The sequence below is a fragment of the Trachypithecus francoisi genome, unplaced genomic scaffold (assembly GCF_009764315.1).
Source record: "Trachypithecus francoisi isolate TF-2019V2 unplaced genomic scaffold, Tfra_2.0 Lachesis_group20, whole genome shotgun sequence".
Classification (NCBI taxonomy): Eukaryota; Metazoa; Chordata; class Mammalia; order Primates; family Cercopithecidae; genus Trachypithecus; species Trachypithecus francoisi.
Window position 1 is genome coordinate 16,128,571 of NW_022681466.1, and position 8,805 is coordinate 16,137,375.

At 50.0% G+C, this 8,805-nt stretch overlaps 1 pseudogene; it reads left to right on the top strand.

Moving 5' to 3' along the window:
• On the top strand, window positions 1-8,619 carry LOC117066580 (annotated as a pseudogene).
• The last annotated feature ends 186 nt before the right edge of the window (window positions 8,620-8,805 follow it).

Sequence of the window (8,805 nt, forward strand, 5' to 3'; positions counted from 1 at the left end):
AGAGGATGCTAATGGCCCAGGCTCACTTCCATGGGCTATATGGAGGTCTTGCAATCAATGCGTGCCCTCGACTTCAACACCCAACTCAGGTCACTCAGGGAGGCAGGCCATCAGTCTGGTGTGTGATGCTGTGCCTGGTGCTAAGAGGGTGACAAGGACGAGAAAGCCCTGTAGCTGCCTGTTCAGCTCTATCCTGGGAAAGAGTAACCTGAAATTTGCTGGAATGCCGATCACTCTCACAGTTTCCACTAGTAGCCTCAACTTCATGGCCGCAGACTGCCAACAGGACACAGCTGAGGATGTTGTCTACGTTGCCAAAGACCCTGTGAATCAGAAAGCCTGCCACATTCTGGAGTGTCCCAAAGGCCTTCCCAGGATGTCATCAGCACCATTGACCAGGCCTTCGAGTTGTGCTTCAAACAATACCTCAGGAACCCACCCCAACTGGTCACCCCCATAACAGGATGGCTGGCTTTGATGGATCAGCTTGGAATGAGGAGGAGGAGGAAGAGCCACCTGACCATTAGCACTATAATGACGTCCCAGGGAAGGAACCTCCTCTTGGGGAGTTCGTAGACATGAGGCTTCGGGAAGGAGCCGCTTCAGAGGCTGCTTGACCCACTCCACCCAGTGTCTGGTCCCCCAGCCACTTGGGAGCTACACTGCCTGTGGGACAGCCTGCTGGGGGAGATCCAGAAGTCCACAAACAGATGCTACCTCCACCACCCTGTCCAGCAGGCAGAGAGCTCTCCAGTGATCCCTCCTGTGTCAACGTCCAGAACCTAGACAAGGCCCAGCAAGCAGAAGGTGGTGCTGGGCCCCCCATCCTGCCATCAGTGGCAGCGCACCCTGGGACCTCTTTGACATGAAGCCCTTTAAAGATGCTCTTTGGGTGCCTCCCCCTCCCCAGAGGTGTCCGTGGCTGAGCAGCTCCAAGGGGAGCCCTGGTTCCATGGGAAGGTGAGTCAGCAAGAGGCTGAGGCATTGCCACAGCTCCACGGGGACTTCTTGGTGCAGGAGAGCATGACCAAGGCCAGTATGTGCTTACTGGCTTGCAGAGTAGGCAGCCCAAGCACCTGCTACGGGTGGACCCTGAAGGACTGGTTTGGACAAAGGATCACTGCTTTGAGAGTGTCAGTCCCAGCACTTTGGGAGGCCAAGGCGGGCGGATGACGAGGTCAGGAGATCGAGACCATCCTGGCTAACATGGTGAAACCCCGTCTCTACTAAAAATACAAAAAAATTAGCTGGGCATGGTGGCAGGCACCTGTAGTCCCAGCTACTCGGGAGGTTGAGGCAGGAGAATGGTGTAAACCCGGGAGGCGGAGCTTGCAGTGAACCGAGATAGTGCCACTGCACTCCAGCCTGGGCAACAGAGCGAGACTCCGTCTCAAAAAAAATAAAAATAAAAATAAATAAAAAGAGAGAGTGTCAGTCACCTCATCAGCTACCACATGGACAATCACTGGCCCATCATCTCTGCAGGCAGTGAACTGTATCTATAGCAACCTGTGGAGCCAAAACTGCGATCTGCCCCAGTACTCTCTTCCAGAAGATTCCACCCTATTCCCTAACTCTCGGGACCCCATTTGGGAGTGTTTTGTGGGTTTGGCCTTGTGTCAGAGCTGAGAGTAATGTGGACACTGGGTTTAGTATCCAGCTAAGTGAGAGCGTTCGAGTCAGAAGCCTGGGGAGAATCCTGCTTCTCCCCAAACATTAATCCCTGAAGTATTAATGGACAGAGTGGCCCCTTACCTAGGCCTTTCCTGTGCCAACCTGATGCCCCTTCCCCGTGCCAACCAGATGCCCCTTCCCCAAGAAGGTGAGTGCTTGTCATGGAAAATGTCCTGTGGTGATAGGCCCAGTGGAGCAGTCACACTTCTGGGCAAGGGGGAACAAATCACACCCCTGAGCTCTGTGTTGTACCCCCTCCACAACCCCCACCCCATGTTTAAACTTTGTGCCTTTGACCATCTCCTAGGTCTGAAGATATTTTATGCAAACAATTCATGCCAAATGTGGTGGCTCACGCTGTAATCTCAGCACTTTGGAAGGCCAAGGCGGATGGATCACTTCAGGTCAGGAGTTCAAGACCAGTCTGGCCAACATGGCGAAATCCCGCCTCTACTAAAAATACAAAATTAGCTGGGTGTGGTGGTGTGCACCTATAATCCTAGTTACTAAGGAGGCTGAGGCAGGAGAATCCCTTGAACCTGAGAGGTGGAGGGTACAGTGAGCCAATATTGTGCCACTGCACTCCCGCCTGGGCGACAGAGCAAGATTCCATCTCAAAAAAAAAAAAAAAAAAAAAAATTCATGGGTCCCTGAGTTCAATGACAGGGATGCTGACACTTTCTTGGCTTCTGGGACCCTGTTTTCTCCTTGCTCAGCACCCTCTCTGGTTTGGGTTGGGAGAACAGAGGCAGGAGTGGCAGCTATCCCCTCTCCCTGGGGGTATGCAGCCCTTAGAGATTGCCCCAGAGCCCCGCTCCCAGCCAGGGGGAAGATGGATCCCTCCCTTGCTCAGTGCCTCCTGGCCGGGGCCCCTCAATCCAAGGAGTCTGTGTATACATTTCATAAACCCCACCCTCCCATGATGCATGCCTGTTGTACTCTACAGCCAAAATGTAGCCCTTCCTCCTGGAGCCTCTGCCCTGCCTCCCTTTCCGGGAAAGGAGGGGTGGGGTGACTGAATTTGGGCTTCCTGTGCAGTAAACTCTCCCAGGTGGGTTTTGTGGAGGTGGGAAAAGGGGCATTGAGACCCTAAAGCAGTAGACCATACCTGAATACCATCTGCAAGAACTGCATTCTTTTAAAATTTTATATGCATATATTTTAGGGATATGGACTTACTTTCCTAATTTTGTTTTCCATGGCTTATTCTTGAGCACAAAATGATAATCGATTATTACATTTATACATCACCTTTTTGAATTTTCCAAGACCTTTTGCAGCTCTTGGCATTTTCGTTGCCCAGGCCTGTGGGGTAACAGGGATCAGCAGCATTATTATTTACGTCAGAGACCTGAGGCAGATGAAATTGATTTCCAGCTAGGACTAGAAAAACTTGGGCCTCTTACAACGAGGCTGGGAGGCAGAAGTTTGCGGGAATGCATGTTTGTTTCACAAAGGGGAAATGCAAAACCTGCAGTTCCTGAGTACCTTCTACAGGTCCAGCCCTGCGTAGGCCTGGAGTGGCCACACAACAGCAAGCCGGGCTTTCTCTTTAGGCCTTGTGGATAAAGGCCTCCTTTTATTGTTGTTGGGATGTTTCCATGGGTCTCACTTGTACCAAAGGGAAAACTCTTCACTGAAGTCCGTATTTCTTCTTTTTTTTTTTTTTTTTTGAGACGGAGTCTTGCTCTGCCGCCCAGGCTGGAGTGCAGTGGCCGGCTCTCAGCTCACTGCAAGCTCCGCCTCCCGGGTTCACGCCATTCTCCTGTCTCAGCCTCCCGAGTAGCTGGGACTACAGGCGCCCGCCTCGTCGCCCGGCTAGTTTTTTGTATTTTTTAGTAGAGACGGGGTTTCACCGTATTAGCCAGGATGGTCTCGATCTCCTGACCTCGTGATCCGCCCGTCTCGGCCTCCCAAAGTGCTGGGATTACAGGCTTGAGCCACCGCGCCCGGCCGTATTTCTTCTAAAAATAAAAAATTAAAAAATAAAAAATAAAAATTGCAGATGGACTAGGTCAGAGGGGGCCCTACATTTTTGTGAGTTTTACCTCCAAGAGCTCTACTCAGCTGCCCTTTCCTTCATATCCTGCCATCCCCTCACACCATGTACCCCAAATCACCACCCTCTATTCTTTCTTCTTTCTTTCTTTTTTTTTTTTTTTGAGACAGAGTCTTGCTCTGTCGCCCAAGCTAGATAGAGTACAGTGGTGGGATCTCAACTCACTGCAACCTCTGCCTCCTGGGTTCAAGTGATTCTCTTGCCTCAGCCTGCCGAGTAGCTAGGATTACAGGTGCTTGCCACCACGCCAGGCTAATTTTTGTATTTTTAGTACAGATAGGGTTTCACCCTGTTGGCCAGGCTGATCTCGAACTCCTGACCTCTGGTGATCCACCCGCCTCAGCCTCCCAAAGTGCTGGGATTACAGGCGTGAACCACTGCACCCAGCCTAGAAAATGTTCTATATCTCTACTATCCAGTAAGGTAGCCACTAGACACATACAGCCACGGAGCACTTGATATATGGCAAATGTGACTGAGGAACTGAATTTTCCATTTTATTTAATTTTAATTAATTTGAACTTATGGTCGGGTACGGTGGCTCACGCCTGTAATCCTAGCAGTTTGGGAGGTGGAGGCAGGCGGATTGCCTGAGCTCAGGAGTTCAAGACCAGCCTGGGTAACATGGTGAAACCTAGTCTCTACTAAAAATACAAAAAATTGGCCAGGCATGGTGGTGCAGGCCTGTAGTCCCAGCTACTTGGGAGGCTGAGGCATGAGAATGGCTTGAGCCTGGGAGGTGGAGGTTGCAGTGAGCCGAGATCACACCACTGTACTACAGCTTGGGTGACAGAGCGAGACTCTGTCTCAAGAATAAAACAAGTCCGGGCACAGTGGCTCACGCCTATAATCCCAGCACTTTGGGAGGCTGAGGCAGGCAGATCACCTGAGGTCAGGAGTTCAAGACCAGCCTGACCAACATGGAGAAACCCCGTCTCTACTGAAAATACAAAATTAGCCAAGTGTGGTGGCTTATGCCTGTAATCCCAGCTACTTGGGAGGCTGAGGCAGGAGAATCGCTTGAACCCGGGAGGCAGAGGTTGCAGTGACCCAAGATCGTGCCATTGCACTCTAGCCTGGACAACAAGAGCGAAACTCTGTCTCAAGAAAAAAAAAAAAAAACCAGGAGTTCAAGAGTTCAAGACCAGCCAGGGCAATATAGCAAGACTTCATCTTTAAAATAAATAAATAAATGTAGAATGGATAAATTGTGGTATATTTATACAATGGAAATACTACAAAAACAGGCAAAACTTATCTATGGTGATAATGGTGATAGAGCTCAGAACAGTGATGATATTTGGAGGGGAATACTGACTGAGTAAACTTGCTAAATGCACTAGGTGCAGTGGCTCACGCCTATAATCCCAGCACTTTGGGAGGCCGAGGTGGGTGGATCACGAGGTCAGGAGATCAAGACCATCCTGGCTATAACACGGTAAAACCCCGTCTCTACTAAAAATACAAAAAAAAAAGAAAAAGAAAAAATTAACCAGTCGTGGTGGCGGGCGCCTGTAGTCCCAGCTACTCGGGAGGCTAAGGTAGGAGAATGGCGTGAACTCAGGAGGTGGAGCTTGCAGTGAGCTGAGATGGCACCACTGCACTCCTGCCTGGGTGACAGAGCGAGACTCCATCTCAAAAAAAAAAACTTGCTAAGTACTAGAAATATTTGATATTTTGACCTGGGTGCTGGTTACATGGTATGCACGTATGTAATATGATACTAAATACACATACCTAAAAGTTCATCAAGCTGTATACTTAGGCTGGTTTGGGTGGCTCCTGCCTGTAATCCCAGTACTTTAGGAGGCTGATACAGGCAGATCACCTGAGGTGAGGGGTTCGAAACCAGTCTGGCCAACATGATGAAACCCGATCTTTACTAAAAATACAAAAATTAGCTGGGCATTGTGGTGGTCGCCTGTAATCCCAGCTACTCAGGAGGCTGAGACAGGAGAATCGCCTGAACCTGGGAGGCAGAGGTTGCAGTGAGCTGAGATCATGCCACTGCACTCCAGCCTGGGTAACAGAGTGAGACTCAATCTCAAAAAAATAAATAAAAATACAAAAAAAATTAGCTGGGTGTGGTGGTGCATGCCTCTACTCCCAGCTACTCAGGAGGCTGAGGCAGAATTGCTTGAACCAGGGAGGTAGAGGTTGCAGTGAGCCAAGATTGTGCCATTGCACTCCAGTCTGGGTGACAAGAGTGAAGCTCAGTCTCAAGAAAGAAAAAAAAAAAAAGTTGTATACTTAAAGTGTATGTACTTTACTATCTCTAACTTACGCAGCAATAAAAAAAATAACAAGGGGACTGGGCGCGATGGCTCACGCCTGTAATCCCAGCACTTTGGGAGGCCAAGGTGCGCGGATCACAAGGTCAGGAGATCAAGATCATCCTGGCTAACACAGTGAAACCCCGTCTCTACTAAAAATACAAAAAAGCCGGGTGTGGTGGCAGGCACCTGTAGTCCCAGCTACTTGGGAGGCTGAGGCAGGAGAATGGCGTGAACCCAGGAGGCAGAGCTTGTAGTGAGCCGAGATTGTGCCACTGCACTCCAGCCTGGGCAACAGAGTGAGACTCAAAAAAAAAAAAAGGGACAGGCCAGGTGCAGTCTTCTGTAATCCCAGCACATTGGGAGGCTGAGGCGGGCAGATCACCTGAGGTCGGGAGTTCGAGACCAGCCTGACCAACATGGAGAAACCCCATCTCTACTAAAAATACAAAATTAGCCAGGTGTGGTGGCGCATGCCTGTAATTCCAGCTACTCGGGAGGCGGAGGCAGGAGAATCACTTAAACCCAGGAGGCGGGGGTTGCAGTAAGTCAAACTCTGTCTCAAAAAAAAAAAGTAACAAGGGATAGTAACATTCTTGGCCCAAACATGTGTGTCTTTCTACCATCTTAAATAAATATTTAAAAACAGAACATTTCTAATACACATTAAAATATATAAATCTGAAAATATTGGTATACCATCTAAAATTACTCCCTGTAGACCGGGAATTTAAGTACCACACTTTGGTTAACGCATTCCAGGCACTCTGGGGGTTTTATATAAGCTGGTGCTTCGATGCTGGCAACCTGGGGAAATGCTGAGGCCAAGTAGAAATTGTGTAGCTAGGATCCTGCTTTGTCACCAGCCTGGGCTGGGGTTATTGAATGCCAGCGCTCTGCTTCAAGGCACATGCCAGAAGGCTGGAGGGTAGGGAGGGAGATGAGCTAGGAAAGGGGGCAAAGAAAAAGGGACAAGGGCAGATTCCCTCATACTCTGGCCCTTAGCCCAAGTCTTGGACTCCTGACCTCACCACAGACGAAATAGATGTAAAACAAGCCAACTGGTTTCCAAGTGGGAAGGGTGCCAGCCATAGTTTTTGCTGCCCAAGGAATCAATAAATACTCATTCTTATGATTCACGTTCATCCTGTTTTATTCCAAAGCATTTTACCGAAAAGCCCCTTGGCCCAGCCAAAAAGTTCAGGGCCAGGAGCCAGGACACCTGGACTCCAGATCTGCTTGTGGAAGATTTGGAACGTTGTTGGTGGGGGAGGTCTCAGGTTCTCTCACTGTAATGTGGCAAGTGCCATCTGTGGAGGACTTTACAATTTTACATACATCATCTCATTTGACCTTCCGGTCCCTAGTGAGAGAAGCAAAGTAAATAGGATTGCTATTCTAACTTTACAGATATGGAAACTGGGACCAGGGAAAGTTAATAAGACACTCAGATGCACACACTATTAAGGTGGGGAGGCTGGAACTTTGGATTCCAAACCCTTTGCTCTTTCCTAGTCAAAACAATAGTCAGTTCTATGCCTCACTTTTCTTTTTTTTTTTTTTTAAACATATTATAATAGGGTGTGTGTGTGTTTGTAGAGGCAGGGTCTTGCTATGCCGTCTAAGCTGATCTCGAACTCCTGGGCTTAATCACTTAAGACCTCCTGTCTCGGTCTCCCAAAGTGCTGGGATTACAGGTGTGAGCCAGTGCGCCTAGCCCACCATGCCTCACTTTTAGTGCAGTGTGATCCTACACAAATTGCCCTGTGTATATTCCAAAGGCCGATCTGGGTTTGTAAGGTCAGAAACATGTGCAATTCCAGGGTGAGGGGTAGGTGGTCGGTGGCTCTTTTGACAAAAAAAAAAAAAAAAGATGAAAACAAAACTAAGTTCAGGGTCTTGGGCAGGCCCTGAAAGTTAGGGGCCTAGAAGCTGAAATTAATCTACCAGTGGTAAATCCACCTCTCCTACATGCCAGTGCCCCCCAAAACAAACAAACAAACAAACAAAAACAGGACACATCAGATCTTGACAGGGCTTCCTCCCTGTTTGTGAAACGTGACAGAAGTGGGATCTGGAAGTCCTGGGAAAACAATCTCATTTCTCCCAGGAGACAAGAGGAATTACAGCAGCAAAGAGGCAGGCCGAGTGGAGGAGAAGGCTGCATGCCAGGGGAGAGTCGAAAGGGGCTGGGTGATCCAGCTGGCCGAGATGCAGGCAGTAGAGCCTCGGTGTGGGAGACTGGCAGCCTGAGAGCCAGGAGCAATGGCGCTGCCCCAGAAGCCGTGGCTGGAGGCTGGGCCTGCTGGAAGCAGGCTTCCTTCAGATGGTCTTCTGGCTCCCTGCGTCCTGTCCTGATAACCTTTCCTCTGAAAAGGGGAGGCAAAGACAGACAACCACAGCTATGGTAGTGGGAAGGTGGGTGGTGGACCCCGTCCAGGACTTTCATCCCCGGCCTGCAGGATAGTGAACCGGGAGACGTCTCGTCGGAGGCTGCTCCGCTGCCGCCCGGAGCAGCGAGAACCGGGTGCTGGGCTCCCCTCGCGGCTGCCCGCCGCCGCCGGGGGGCAGCGCCTGCGGCCTGCTTTCCCAGGGCCGGCCGAGGCTTTTTGACAAGCTGATTGCGTGGCGGGGATTGGCTGGTCCGGGCGTGACGCCGGTAACAACAAAGGTGGAGTTGGAAGAAATTAGATTAAAGGAGAGAAAAAAAATTAAAGGGGGAGCTGGCAGAAGACGGGCGATATAGACCGAGGGGGAGATGTGCCAAGTGGTGTCTCCCGGTTCCGACTCCCCCCCACC